Here is a 14739-nt window from a genome sequence, read left to right as displayed (position 1 = left end):
GAAACAAGCTGGAAACAACTCTTAGAGCAAGGCTATGTAAGAGTGGTAGTGGTCCCAGACAGAACAGTGTCATTGTAATGGGATGGCTCAATGAAGATGTGCTGCTTCTGGACCATAAATTGAAACCCTTAAGATGAATATGCCACATGGAGATACACCCGTCCTGGTATTAAACTTATCGAGACCAAGCACATCCGGTACTACTGACCATAATCAGACTATAAGAGGGAAAAAGCAGGAGCACCTAGAAATTGGAAAATGCCTGTCTTCCTACTGAACGTCTCAGATGCCCAAATTCTTGCTAGCTGTGTTGTAGCATTTCTTTCTGGAAAAAAACAAACAAACAAACCACATCAAAGAAGAAAAAGTTGATCAAAGTGATAGTGACAGAAACCTCAAACCTTTATAAATGCACAGCTAAGTCCATTTGCAGTTCAAATCACACTCTTCAGCAACACTTTAGCCCACATTACCTAGGAAATAAAGTCTGATCGTACCCAATTGCAATTTTGCTGTTCTCAAACAATCTCCTACATTGCGCAAATGCATATATTCTCCCTCAGCTGACCACAAAGAAGGGACCTAGTATGCAGCACCTTCATCATGCTAAAGCTAAACTGGTGTCTGAAAGAAATGCAATGACCTGCATTTGCTGTACACTGTGAGCACATGCCTAAATAAGAGTTCCTTGCCTACTCCATTTTAGAACACTTTTATGCAGGTTTACATCTTTACTTGCTCACATCTGACAATACCACTGATAAAAAACAAAAAGGCATAACTAATGAAATAGACACCAACATAGCACCCGAATGCAGTAAGCTGAACCTCTTGAAGTATTCATGCACCTGTGGCTTTTCATTCAAGAGCAGTGAAGGGTGCTAGATATGACCTCAAATAACCTTCCCTCACAATCCAAACACTGTCAAGGTTTTGCAGCTAATGCCTGCCTTTGCCGTCTGTTCCTTTACACTCAGCTCAGTGAATGGAACTGGGTTGCATGTGCATAGTTTTTAGCAGGAATTAATAGCTTCTAGGTTGGAAGAACACATTTATGGTTCATGGAATAGTTCATGGATATAATATTGCCCCCCTATGTTTTTGGAAACATAACTGAATTACTCTAGCTGTTAAGGCCTAAAATTGGTAGTAAAGGAAGTAGGGAAGGAATTTATTAACTTTTTAGGGGAAAAAACTTCCTGGGTGAAAGAAAGATTCTGGAAGAGACACTAGAATTTATAAGACACACTGATTTAGAAGGTACTTTAATGCTTGGTTCTGCTGCAAGGTTTTTAGTAGTTTGCATCATTTACCTTCATTGAATCACCCAGAGCTTCAGGGTCACCACAACCAATTTTTTGCCTGTTTGTTACACCTACTGCTGATGTGAAAATACAATTTCCATTGCTAACAATCAGTCCATGGTTCAAACACTGAGAAATTTTAATCTGCTGAAACAAAATCTCTGAAAACTGTCAAGTAAGACACAATCCAATTCTTCACTTGGTTAATGCCAAATGCTTGTTTCTGAGAGTAATCAGTAGAACCATATTAAGAACTGCATTCATCTCACATAACTCCAGACATATAGGTATGGCATTTAGAGCACCCTGGCTGCAAGACTTGCTCTGCATCTGATGGAGATGATACATAAGCAGGCAGCTTATTCCATTTTTGTGAGATGAATTCATTCCTGGAGGTGCTGCTTCTTTAACCACAAGGGGTGCCTAAATATCTAGCATTGACTGGGTTCCTGTAAGACAGCAATATGAAATAATGCACTATTTATAGGTAAAGAACTTAAAAACCTTGTGAAATGAATCATAACTAGAAAATCAAACCCCCAAATTTTGATGTTCTGTAAAGGAACAGGAAAATTTAGAGGTTTTTTTTCTAGATTTGAAATGCCATGGATGTGCTGATCTTTTTGAAAGAGAAATGCTGCACCTTCTTCAGTCAGGCTTCTAGAAAACAGTTTGATGGCATTTTTTGGCCAATTCTAGTTATAACCGTGGGTGCTGGCTGAACAAACATCTCTGGTCTTTTCATGCTCAGCATTTGAAGACTGCTTAGTCCCAGAAGGATTAGTGTTTAGCAAGGTTTGTAGAGTACTCTAGTCAGCCAGACAATGATAATTAGATCTCAAGCTGTGGACTTAGGAATTTTATAAGTTCTACAAGAACAAGGTTTACAACATGCAGAAGCTTACAAGCACTGAAGAAACCACTTCTTATTCTCTGTAGAGACTCTATTATGTGATTTTTATTTTTTTTTTTTACTGCGAAAATGTTACATACTGAACTTCTTAAGATCTTAAGGATACAAATTGTTATATCCATATTATTTTCAACTACTCTTTTTCTCCAAGTGCCTAATAATATTTAGTGTTCCACAGTGGGATGAAAATTTTACTTTTTAATTTGCCAATAAATTTCAGATAGTGACTTTCATTTGCCATAGAAAATTTCTATAGCTCTGAAATACTCCTGAAGTTTTATGTCTTTGCTTCTTTAAGTGATTTTCAGATGCTGTAATAAGCCACGAAGGCAGATGCCTAAAAATTTCAGACAAAAGCTCACATTGTGAAAATGTTTCTGACTCACTGTATAATTAGGCTGTAGCTGAGGCTTAATGTGGTCTGCTTCTCTTTGTAGTGCTAGCTGTATTACCGTTTTAAACAACTATTTCATAAAACTATTTACCGCCAATGTGCTATGAATCATTAAGAATGTTGTTTGGAAGATGACTTTCATCTTCCTCATGTTTTGCTGTAGTAAATTTCCACTTTAACACAAGCACTGACTACATCCTTAAGTGGAAATTCATTACTCTTAATTTGAGCTGAGATATATGCAATCAGCGCTTAGCTTTTACATTTGTTAACTACTAACATTTAATAGGTTCTGGCAACATGTTCAGCCAAGTTCAAGACAGAGCTGAAGACAGCCCTTTGACTCTTAATGATTGCAAAAAGAGTGACAGTAGCAGCATGTCACTTCAGACAGCTAGGAACAGAACCTGGAGTTACAAGTACCTGTGGACTTTATTCAGATACTGATTCTGTATGTGACAGGATCCTTCCAGAAGCATAGACAGATCACTGCTTTTATGGATACTTTTCTAAAGCTCCAAACTGTGAGCAATAGTGTGAGTAAATCTCTGATGGCACAAGAAAGGAAATCTGGGATAGGGGCACAGAAAGAACAGAGAAGTCCATGGCCATATAGGAAGTGATCCACCAAATTACTGGTTCTGAATTGTTGGCCACATTCATGTTTTATAGATGCTTGATCTACCAGCCATGATTGATGGCTACTCATGGGCCGCACATAGAGTAAGCTGTGACTATGGGCTTTTCATCTAAAACTTTGTCTGATGGCTGAAGTCACAGCCATCATAGACAGCTGCCTTTGTGTTATGGCCTACATTGTTTGGTCTGTCTTTTGCCTGAATTTTTTCATGAAATGAATCCTTTCATTTTGCCATACTGACTGGATTGTAACAAAACACCCATCTTCAACAAGCCCAATAAAGGCTGAGTGCTCTCATTCTTAACCTTAAAGAAAGATCCTGAATACTGAAGAGAAGAGATGGTGAGAAAAGAAATTGGATATGGCAAGTAAGGGCAGTTATGTTCAGGCCACAGAAACTCTATATTTTTGTAATGTTAACATGTCTTAACAGAGAACAAAGGATAACATAATTGCAAGTAGCTTAAAGCAATGGTGGAGCTTTGCATGATTTTTCCAGGCATTTCTGCAATTTCAAAAAGAAAATATGAAATATAAGCAAATCTGTAATTGGTTAAAAATAGTTTCCTGGTTTTGTTTTTGTTTCTTTTTTTTTTTTTTAACTTGAAAAATCAGTGAAAATTTAGATAATTTGAAACATTTTACCAGTTTTCAGGAGTAGTCTTATCATTGTTCTTATTATTTGTATTGCAATACTAGATATGAGTTCAAATTATGGACCAGACCACACTAGTCCTACTCTAGTCTTACTGTTTCTGCATGGATACAGAAGAGGAAACATCACTCAAGAAAAACAGGGTACCACAAGGAAGCAATACAGCAATGCTGATCAGTGTGGCAGACAGATCAATGTTAACACTAACTTTCCTGTATCATAGCAAAGGAGGTGCTTAAAGTGGAATGTGAAGAAGCAACGTTTTGCTAGAGGTAACTCCAACAAAAGGCAGAAAAGCTAGAGAGAAGGGTTAGAGACGACTGACACACAAATTTGATTAATGATTTTTGGAGACTGGCATAAAGTAGAGATGGAAGAGTCAGCACCTACAATAAAATAAGAAAAGAAAGTCTAAATGGGAATAGGGCACAAAATGCACTGAAAAAAACAAAATCAACTCCTTACTTAGAAAAACAGGAAATGAAAACAAAGAATCAGCCTTCTAAGAACATCTTCCAGAGATTGAGAATTCCAGGAAAAACCAAAGACAAGCATTTCTGCAACTCATTCTCCAGAGAAAATCAAGCAGCTTATTGATGCAAGACAATAGGTAAATAAATGACCCAGCAGAGTATGTGCACTTATTGGTTGATACAACACAAAGGCCTGCTTTGCCTTAACCAAATGGATTTACAGAGGGGTGCAACTGCCACTTCTGAAAGAAGTTCTGGGAGGAGCATGTGATGGCAACCATTTCTTTAAGTTGGATAGCATCTTCCAGATGCCCCTAGCAGAAGCAGGCATATGACTGTACAGTCTCTCTAAATGCAGGCTGTGAGATATTTTTTCATGTCAAGGGAAAAAAAGGAGCACAGGCAACATAACACTACTGAGCTCAGTTTGCTAAGTGGGCCAACAGGGGGACAGACAACTTCAGGGAAAGCCTTACGCACAAACATGCATGCAGTTACAGTTAACTGAGACCTTGATGAGTCAAAGAGGTCCTTACTAAGCTAAAAATTGATAAATGTTTTTAAGAAAATCGTGATACTACTTAATATTAAGAGAAACATCATGATAGCAAGAGAGATGAAGAAATACCCAAAACTTTTCAGATCATAAGTTATTTTCATTCATTCATTGGTTCATCTCTTCTTTAACATAATCCTCCTGGTTTTCATTATCAGTTGATTTAAAGGCAACAAAACCAAAATAATATGCAGCTGAAGGTTACTGTGTTTATTAGCTAGGTTTAGATGGAACTTTGTATGAAATTTGTCATGAAACAAAAATGAGTACTATTCAAATGTTTTTAGGAATCACCATATATATTCGATAATTGTCCTATCACATTAACTCATTGGTACATAGGCTATAATTAAAATACAAAATATAGGGGAAAAAAAAGATTAACTCATTAGATAGTAAAACCTAATAATCTTTTTTTTTAATCTACACAGAGACCCAACTTGGACATTTCTTCTAACTTTTCAGAAACCAGCCTCCCTGCCATGAAAATCTACATGAAAATGTGTGTGAGAAAAGGAAGTTATGTTTCTCTGTGAAGATAGGTGGATCCAGGACAGCAACAAAACAGGGACTGAAGAGGTGCATAGTGTGTAGCAGCAAGAAAAGAGATAGCCTGGATTCCCAGGTGTAACATGGGATGGTTTCCTTGGCCTCCAGGCATCTTGACTGACCTCAGCAGATTGCAGACTACAAATAGGATCATTGTACTGTTAGGCTGAATGTTATTCTATAATATATTGAGATTAAAATGTTACCTTGACTATAAAACTTGAATCAATTTGTGAAATTGTCAGATTAAATCTCTTCAGTTGCAAATTCTTGGTTTCAGGTTTTCATTTCTTCCTGGGGGCAGCCTGTTTAGGATTAACACTTCTTGGAAAATCTCAATATGCAGTTTAAGTGTAACCAGTTTTGAGTTCATTGTGTGAAAAGAAAAACTTTGGCTGCAATATAGCTTGACACTTTTTTATTCTGATAATTACAAGAACACTGAATGTGGAAAAATGGAACTAAGCTTGCTTATATTTCTTACACGGATGGTATCTTTTTGTAACCAAACTGGGAAAAAACACTGCCTGGGGATTATAAAGTTTTGACTGAGAGCTATGTACCTGGTAATTACAACAGGAAATGTTATTAAATTTGAGAATTTACATAGGAAAGGCCATTAACAAGAGGCATTTCCATTCAGCTGAATGAAAGATGTGGAGGGTGGTCTGAGGAGGGCCTTCTTTGGGTTTGCATGTGTGAGAATCTGGGAGCTGAAAAAGAATTTTGGAACCAGAGTATTTATTCAGTGAATTAAACATTACAGCCATACAGTAGCACACATGTTTTATCCAACAAGAAACTTCTTTCTCATGGCAAAATAATCTGCCCATTCTAATAAGTAACGGAGGGCAGAGAAGGAGATGGGAGGAATCTAGTTGCTCAAAGACAGACTCCAAAGAAAAGCTTTTCAATAATTTGAAATACTGCAGTGCTCCAGAAACCACCCAAAGCACCAGAAAAAGAGAAAAATGTTTCTTGATCCACTCTGGGAAGTGAAACTGGTCATTTAACAAAGGACCGGGCCTAACACGCCAGAGCTTTGAGATAAAGGACATAATACCCCAAAGTATCAAACTGTAAATACGAGCTGGCGTACTCCGCAACAGATTGGTCTACACTTTCTTGTCCGGAATGGCTGGAAGCCCTTGGTGTTTCCTCCAGCTGCTCCAGTTTTTTTGTTTGTGCTCAGAATGACCTCTAGGACAAGCCAGTCTGCTGGAGATGGTACTTCCATGAACCAGTACTCTTAGTAGCTACAACCTTTGCTCACTTCTCACATCCAGCTGTCAGTGAATAAGTCAGGGCGAAACAGGCAATTATGCACCACAAATGTATAAAGTTTAACAGCATCATATCACTTCTGAATTTGGAACTGCTTAGTGCTGCTAGCAGCAGTTTTCAATATTTCCTAGGCATAGTGATGTTGGAGTAGCTTTTTAAAGTTTTAAGTAAACGTTTTCTTTCTTTTGTTGGTCAAAATGAAAACAGGGCAAGAGTGCAGCCGAAGCTAACAACAAGGTCTTTGTGAGCTCAGCTTACCCTGTACTTGCTTTTTACAACTGAGAAGAGCTGTGAACCTTACCTAGAAAGCTTGCCTAGGAAGAAAGGTTTTTAAGAACAGTGTTCCTTCACAGCTTCCTCAGACAAGGCTGGCTGCAGTTTTCTCTGCGGGATGTAAAATAAGTTTAGTGATTCCCAAACAGATAGGACTACAGTGCTGTGCGCTGCATTGTGTGTCTAGTAAGATTTCTCCAAAGTTCAGAGACTGGATCCTGATTCAGAAGTCAATGGAAAAATACCACTGATGTCCACAAATGCAAGCACGTTCTACCCAAAGAAAAAATGAGTTGCTCTAGTTGTATGTGAAAAATTCCAGCCAGCAAGAAAATGAATATATTCCAAGGCATATATTCCAGCAAATATCAATTCAGTGGTTTAAGACAGTAAGGAAACTTGTGTGTCAATCACAACGAATACAATACGTCCATCAGCAAAAAAAGGGCAATTGGGTAACCACAATTCTGCTAGTTAGAGGTGACAATGATGCAAATGAAGTTTAAAGTAATAATATCCTTTAATCACTTCTCTGATTTATTACTTTCAGTTTGGACTGTGTGTGTAAGTTAAGTTACAAATATTAACAGCTTTATAAACTCACTTGACATATATCACTGTAACCTTACTAACTTACTAATTTCCAAGCAGCAAAGTTGATTTACATGAACCTTGGTGCTGGTTTAGACCTTTTTAATGAGTTCATATTTATTCTTGCACTTCTCTGTTTTTTGACTCCCTGTCCATGTTACATATACAATAGCTTTCAAGTCCCAACTAAAGGTTTATTGAGAGTACCATAGAAAGGTTTATTAACTTGGAGCTTGATTTTGAAAATGCTAACCACAGACTACCCAAACAAAATCAGTAGAACTACATCAATTTAAAGCAGTGAAAGATCTGATAAGCAGTGACCCCTTTCTAAAAACTGATCCAAATTTTTTTTTCCGTTGATAGATCCCTTTGGTTTCTGTTTCTACTTCTCCCTTTAAATATAAATTATCTGAGAACTGCACAGTAAAGAACTCTGTTGTATTACAGAGGTTGAACTTCTTTTTATTTTCTTCTTTTTTAATTCAAAGTACAAAGGATGAAGTCCTAAACTTTATGAGGCCTATAATAGATCCTTTCCCTGAAAAATAGTAAGGAATAAAAATAATTAATAATCATCTAATACCAAGCACTTATGTCATGCCTTTCATCTGAGGAAGTCAAACCACTTTTATAAACAGCAATGAATTAATAGTGGAATGTTTTGCCACAGGCAAAAAAGCGAAACAAGGAATGGTCCCTCTAATTCCCTGCCGCCTCTTCAATTCCACAAAGGCAATAATTCCGTGCATGAAAATTATACCACTTTTTATTGTTTATTTCTTAGCACGTCTGGAAACTTGGATCATGCCGTACCTCTATGCGAAGTCAGTGTGCAAGGAGCCACGTGGCAGGACCAGTTCAAACAAATGTCAAGCCTCTGTAATTTTCTTTTCCTAGTTTTTCTGCTGTGCCACGGGATGCCAGGGAAGGAGATACAAATCACTGATGCATTGATTCATTATGAGTTTACTTCCTTTTTACTTTTAGTTGCACATGTGTGAAAATAACCATTTCATTCTCAGGAAAGAATGAGGGTCAATTGAAGGATGTCCAGAGTAGAGCAGTTACAAAAACTGGATGCCTTAAAGATATGACCTGTGAGCAAAGATCAGAAGAGCTGGGAGTATTCATGCTCCTGAGGAGTAAGGGCAATCACTGCAGCAGTCTTCAAGTGTAAAAAAGTTACTGCAAAGAAGAAAGACATAGCCTCTTCTCCCTGGGCATCGTAACTAGGAGGAAAAATAATGGACAAATACAGCAAAGGCGAAACACTGTCAAAACAATGATGGTCTATATGGCAGCTAAGCTGTGGGACAGACTGAATTTACTGTGAATTCTTCAATATGGGAAGTTCTTCAGATAAGACAAATACCTCTTATGTGGTGATGCTGGCACTGCTCTGAACATACTGTGGTACCCTTGCAAAGACAAATGAGTCAAACCTAGGGAGATGTACTAGACTCCTAACAATGCTTTCTTCTTGCATAGTCACAAAAACAAATCCATCAATTTCATGGAAGTGCAACTGTATTGCTCTTAGTTCAATGAAAGCCAAGTGAGTTTTGCTTACTTAAACCTTCCACATATAGTGAGGGAGCTTTAAGAGAACAGGAAAACCGCATTCTTGACATTGCTTATAAACTAAATAGTGCCCCTTTTTGAGCTTTCATGGGTTTGAGTCTGTTATGCTGAGGCAGACTTTGGAGACAAGTCTTTGGCTTCCTGGGTCAATGAGATATTCACCCATCCGTAAAAAGCACTGCCTTTGGCTGACAACATTTTGAGAAGGAAACATGCACTCCTGTCAGTGTTCGGAAATGTGGGGTAGGGGATCCACACTACAAGTTAACTGGACCTTAGTAGTGCTATGATGGGGGGGCAAGTCTAGGCTGTGGCAGCTCCAGCTTCATGCAGATCAGCCATATATGTTGAGGGTGTTTAGGAGATTCACAGAATTTGGCATCTGGACAGCTGCACCCTAAGCTTAGGATAACCGTGTTTCATAACAGCCAGATGAAGTTAGACAAACACACAAAGGTATCGCTTGCTGATATCACATTTGTAAGCATGGAATATTTCAGTGGCATTTTCTAGCAGTTTTATTCCTCCTTCTGGCTCTGTGCCCAAAACCACTCCTCATGCCATAGAAAGATTTCATTCTGCATCAATAAGATGTGCTTGGGTAAGAGTACCAAAGCCTACTAATCAGGAAGTTTAGTTCTTCTATCCCTCAAGCCGTGAACAGAGGTCAGATTTAAAGTAGAATACGTCGGGTACAAGACAGCTGTCACTGAAAGACTTAACATCACCCAGACAGCCAGGATCTTGAATTGACTAAAGATAAAAAGACATTTTACCTCCCCTCCAAATCCTCTTTAAGGCTCTTACTCAGCAAAGCACTGAAGCACACCAGCAAACTTAGGGCTGCATTTGATCCCATTGACTTCACTGAGATTATTCAGGTGCTTAAGACTATGCTCATGGTTGAGTCCTTTGCTGACACTTAATTCCTCTTAAGTATTTCAAAATCTTGCAAAATGATGTTCTGACCTGGTGAGAAATACAGTGTACAAATATATTTTTTTCCATGACAGCAGAACTAAAAACCTTCAGAGATAAAGAAATCATGGTGTCCCTGAATAATTTCTCCAAGTTAGTTTCATGGGATATGGATGGTCCTGTATAAGTAGCTGGCTTCCTGGTTTTGTGTTGAAGGAAAAAAAAAAAATAAATAAAAAATTAGATTAGTTTTCCTCAACCTTAAATGGCATTTTAATTTTTCTGCCTTCTCCCTAAGAGCTTTGAAACTTGTTTACTTTAGTTAACCTAAACTGTAAGCTTAAAAAAAATTATTTGGCTTCCAGTTTGGATATTTAACCATTTTAAAAGCTCAATCAAATTCAATTTTGAATGAACAAGCCTCTCAAAATGCTAAAATGTTTTTTATTAGAAGAAAGTCTCAGCAACAAACATTTAAAAAAATGTATTCAATCTTCTTCACTGGAAACTACTTATTATGTATTATATTATTTGTGAGTTACTATATACTATATTTCAAGGGAAAGAATCCCTTGTTTCCCCTATTTTTGTTTGTAGTCCTCATTCTAAAAGCTAGTAATTTCTTTAATGTTATTTAAATTCTGTATAAACAACTATTTTTTCCCATACATGTAGATATTTACAAAAACCAAGGCTGTCTTTCTATGATTTTCATTTTGTCAGCATTTAGATGGCTTAGAAATAAAACTTTTTTATATATAATTATTATGAGAGTATTATCTGTCACTCATGGACATTCAGATTAAAATTATATTCTTATGACTTTACAATGGCATTTTTCAAACAGTAGAACTACTCAGTCTGCAAAATGTCATTAGGGTTACAGTAGTACTACAGATACAGGACATGTTTTATCAGTGTTTTGCTCACTCGAGTGATCTCATTGAAGTTAGAAGGGACTGCTCATGCAAATAGAATTTCACACTACTTGGCTTTTATGTGTAAGGCATATATAAAACAGTATATTAATGCAAAGAACTAGGAAGGTTATTTGAGAAGGAAGGGGAAAACTAGTAGTAGCGCTGATACAGTAGATGTTTTAGACAATTCCTAAGCATGCAATAGTGAGCATGGCTTTTGTAGTTTTCCTCTAGTGGCAATGAATTAGGTAGATAATTTCAGTGTAGATTAACAGATACAGGATTTCTTATGCAGTTCCTTTGACAGGAGAAGGGATTAAACAAGGTCTAAAAAGTAAAGAATTTTTCAATTTTTTGTCCATGTTTGTCAGAGTTTTTAAAACCATTGGCTTTCATTTAAAATTGAACAAATATTAGTGCGTGCTTTAGGAAGTCTAGTTTCTGAAGTGCATTTTTAAAGTGCAGTTTTCTATGACATATTAAAAAAAAAAAAAAGCTTTTGAAAATGTCTTTAAATTTTGGTAGGCTTTGTTTTTCTAGTTCTCATATTCTGATGAAAAGAAAGTTGTGAAAAAATTGACTCATGGAACGATGGAATGGTTTGTGTTAGAGGGGGCATAGTTCCAACCTCCTCTCACATGAGCAGGGACATCTTTAGCTAAATCAAGTTGTTCAAAGCCCCAACCAACCTGATCTTGAAGACTTCTAATGATGGGGCATCCACAGCTTCTCTGGGCAACGTGTTCTGGTGTTTCACCATCCTCATCATAAAAAATCCTTACGTCCAATTTAAATTTACCTTGTTTCAATCTATAACTATTGTCCTTTGTCCCATCTTCCTTATAAGCCCTCTTTAAGTACCAAAAAGCTACAATAAGGTCTCTCTGGAGTCTTCTTTCCTCCAGGCTGAATAACTACAACTCTCTCAGCCATTCTTCCTAAGACAAGTGTTCCACCCCACTGATCATTTTTGTGGCCCTCCTCTGGAACCTCTTCAAGAGGTCCATATCTTTCCTGTACTGAGAGCTCCAGAGATGGATAGAGTACTTCAGGTAGGATCTCATGAGAGCAGAGTAGACCACGATAATCACCTACCTCAACCTGCTGGCCATATTTCTTTGGGTGCAGCCTAAGGTACGATTGGCTTTCTGGGCTGCAAGTACACATTCCCAGATCACGTCAAATTTTTCATCCACTAGTATCCCCAAGTCCTTCTCCATAGGGCTGTTCTTAATCCCTTCATCCCCCAACCTGTATTGACATTGGGGATTGCCCTGACCAAGGTGCAGAACATTGCACTTGGCCTTGTTGAACTTTACAATGTTCATATGAGCCCACTCCTCAAGCCTGGTATGGTCCTTCTTGATGGTATCCCTGTCCTCATATGTATCAACTGTGCAATTCACCTTCTGCGTATATCTTGTTTTGTCTCATGTGCGTGCATACATACACATACATGCACTCAGATACAATACACAAGGGAATATGTAGAGGTATGAATAGAGACTCATTCCCTTTGGCAGTTGGTTTTTAGATTTTGCATCAGGTCCTGTAGATGCACTGCATGCTTCAACTGCAGGTAATGTCTTATAGACTTTTTATAGCTTCGTGAAAGAATCAAGAAACTTCCTGGGGGTACAGGAAGTTACCAGCAGAGTCACTAGCAGCTCTGCTGTGCAGTAGGTTCACAAATGATCCAGAAATGAGAAGGCTGACTGGGAGAAATGTTCAAATGAAATTTTGATACATGCAAAATTATGTACATGAGAAAAAATGTACTCAGGATTCATAAATCAAGTTAGGGTTTTACTCAGTGTGATCATTATTCCTGGCTCCCCATCCCAGATAGGATACCTGGGTGACACTGATGGCGTTATCTCAAATGCATGAGAGAGCACTTCGTTATGCCACTGTGTATGCATCTGATATACTGCGCACAGTTCAGGTTACTGCAACTCAGAGGAAATCCACTGAGAACTAGGATATATCCGGAGAAGGGTGGTTAAAGAAATGAAAGACTAAAAAGACTACAATCAGCTTAGAGAACAGATGTCAGAAGGGAGCTATGATTGAGATCTACAAAGTAATAAATGATCTGAATAATGTGACTGAGAAATGATCAGTCATTATTTCTTATAGAACAAGACAAGGGAATACCAGAGGCAGGACTCAAATTAGAGAAATTCCTGGGGGCTAGACAGATACTAAATCATCTTACAGATACAACCTCCAGATGTGGAAGGTTTTGTTTAGGTTTGCAAAATAATACAGCATCTCAGAGTACATGTCACTGTACACATCCCTGCACTTAAACTCTTTCCCTGTACATTAGACCAGACAGATCTTTGGTTTCTCTTAGCACATCATATCTCATGTTTCATTAATAATCTAATGTCCATTATCCAAAATACAACTTCTGGGCTTAACTGATGCTTGAAGACTGATTAGCTAGTTTTAGAACATATTTTATTTGTTCAGAAATAGCCTACATCTTTTTATATATTTAATTATTTAATCTTTCAAAAATTCCATGAAACCTCATAGGAAAATATCTTATCAGGTAAATCCTCCTTTCTGATTGTATATCTGTCATTGGAGGATTTTTAGAGTAGGTCGAATCATCATGCAATAGAAAGACCAGTAATATATTTTTATGGCAATATAAAGTTGTGATTCAGAAAATTACTTCCTCAAAAGATGAAGTTACTATTAACAGTGATACACCAGAAATGAAGTCTACCATTTTGTGGGCTATACATCTGACAGTTAGCAAAAGAAAAGACAAACCTTTAAGAAAAACAAAAGAAGCCAGGAATGTCTCTAAACAATTGGATTGGAAACTGAAACACGTGAAATCAGTTCAGAAGAAATTATCTAATATTATTATAAAAAAAAAAAAAAAAAAACTCAAAATAGTCATGTTTCAGACTGAACCAGAACTGTTTTCTGTGTGATTGTACTTTGATAAATGACATGGCTGATGCTCAGCATCACATTCTTTTAAAAGACCTCAGATAAATGTAAAAGTAAAGCATCTAGTAAGAGTATTGCAGTTTCTGATCTAAGGTATATGATCTGGTATTTTCAGCATCTTTCTACACAAATGGGGCTAACACACAATTAAGATTGTGTCCAGGAAAACAAACAGCCTTGGCTTGCCTAATAAAACTAGAACTAGATCTCTAGACAAGTTGGGGTCCAAGGAAGATCATTATGTGCCTGCAAAACTGCTGTTCTAAACAGCTGCAGGCACAAAACTGTGTGTGCAAAAATGGAAGGAAAATTAAGAAGCCTTTGAAAATAAAAAGAAATATTCTGAGAGTGGCTCAGGCCATTTGATGCTCCTGGCGTTGTACAGGTTGTTTTGAACAAGACCCATATTAGTACTGGAAATCTTTGTTGGTGTAAAACCAGCATCTTGCAGCTATGCTAGAAAGAAAAGAGATGTTAAAGAAAGGACTGGCATAGGAAGAATTTGGTTGCATGTCACATTCTAGGTTATATGACATGGTTTGGGATCAATTCCCCAGACGACCTATAAAGTCAGGGTGAGTTGCAGCTGACCAAATGAGTTCGGAAAAAGAAATAAAGCAACAGAAGCAGCTTATGTAAAAACTAATTCAGATTTCAAACTAAATCGAGCCTCTTTGTAAAGTGCTTAAAATGTAACTGGAAGTCACAAGAA

Source organism: Psittacula echo, assembly GCF_963264785.1.
Source record: "Psittacula echo genome assembly, chromosome: 1".
Taxonomy (NCBI): Eukaryota; Metazoa; Chordata; class Aves; order Psittaciformes; family Psittacidae; genus Psittacula; species Psittacula echo.
This window is presented reverse-complemented; position numbering follows the sequence as displayed.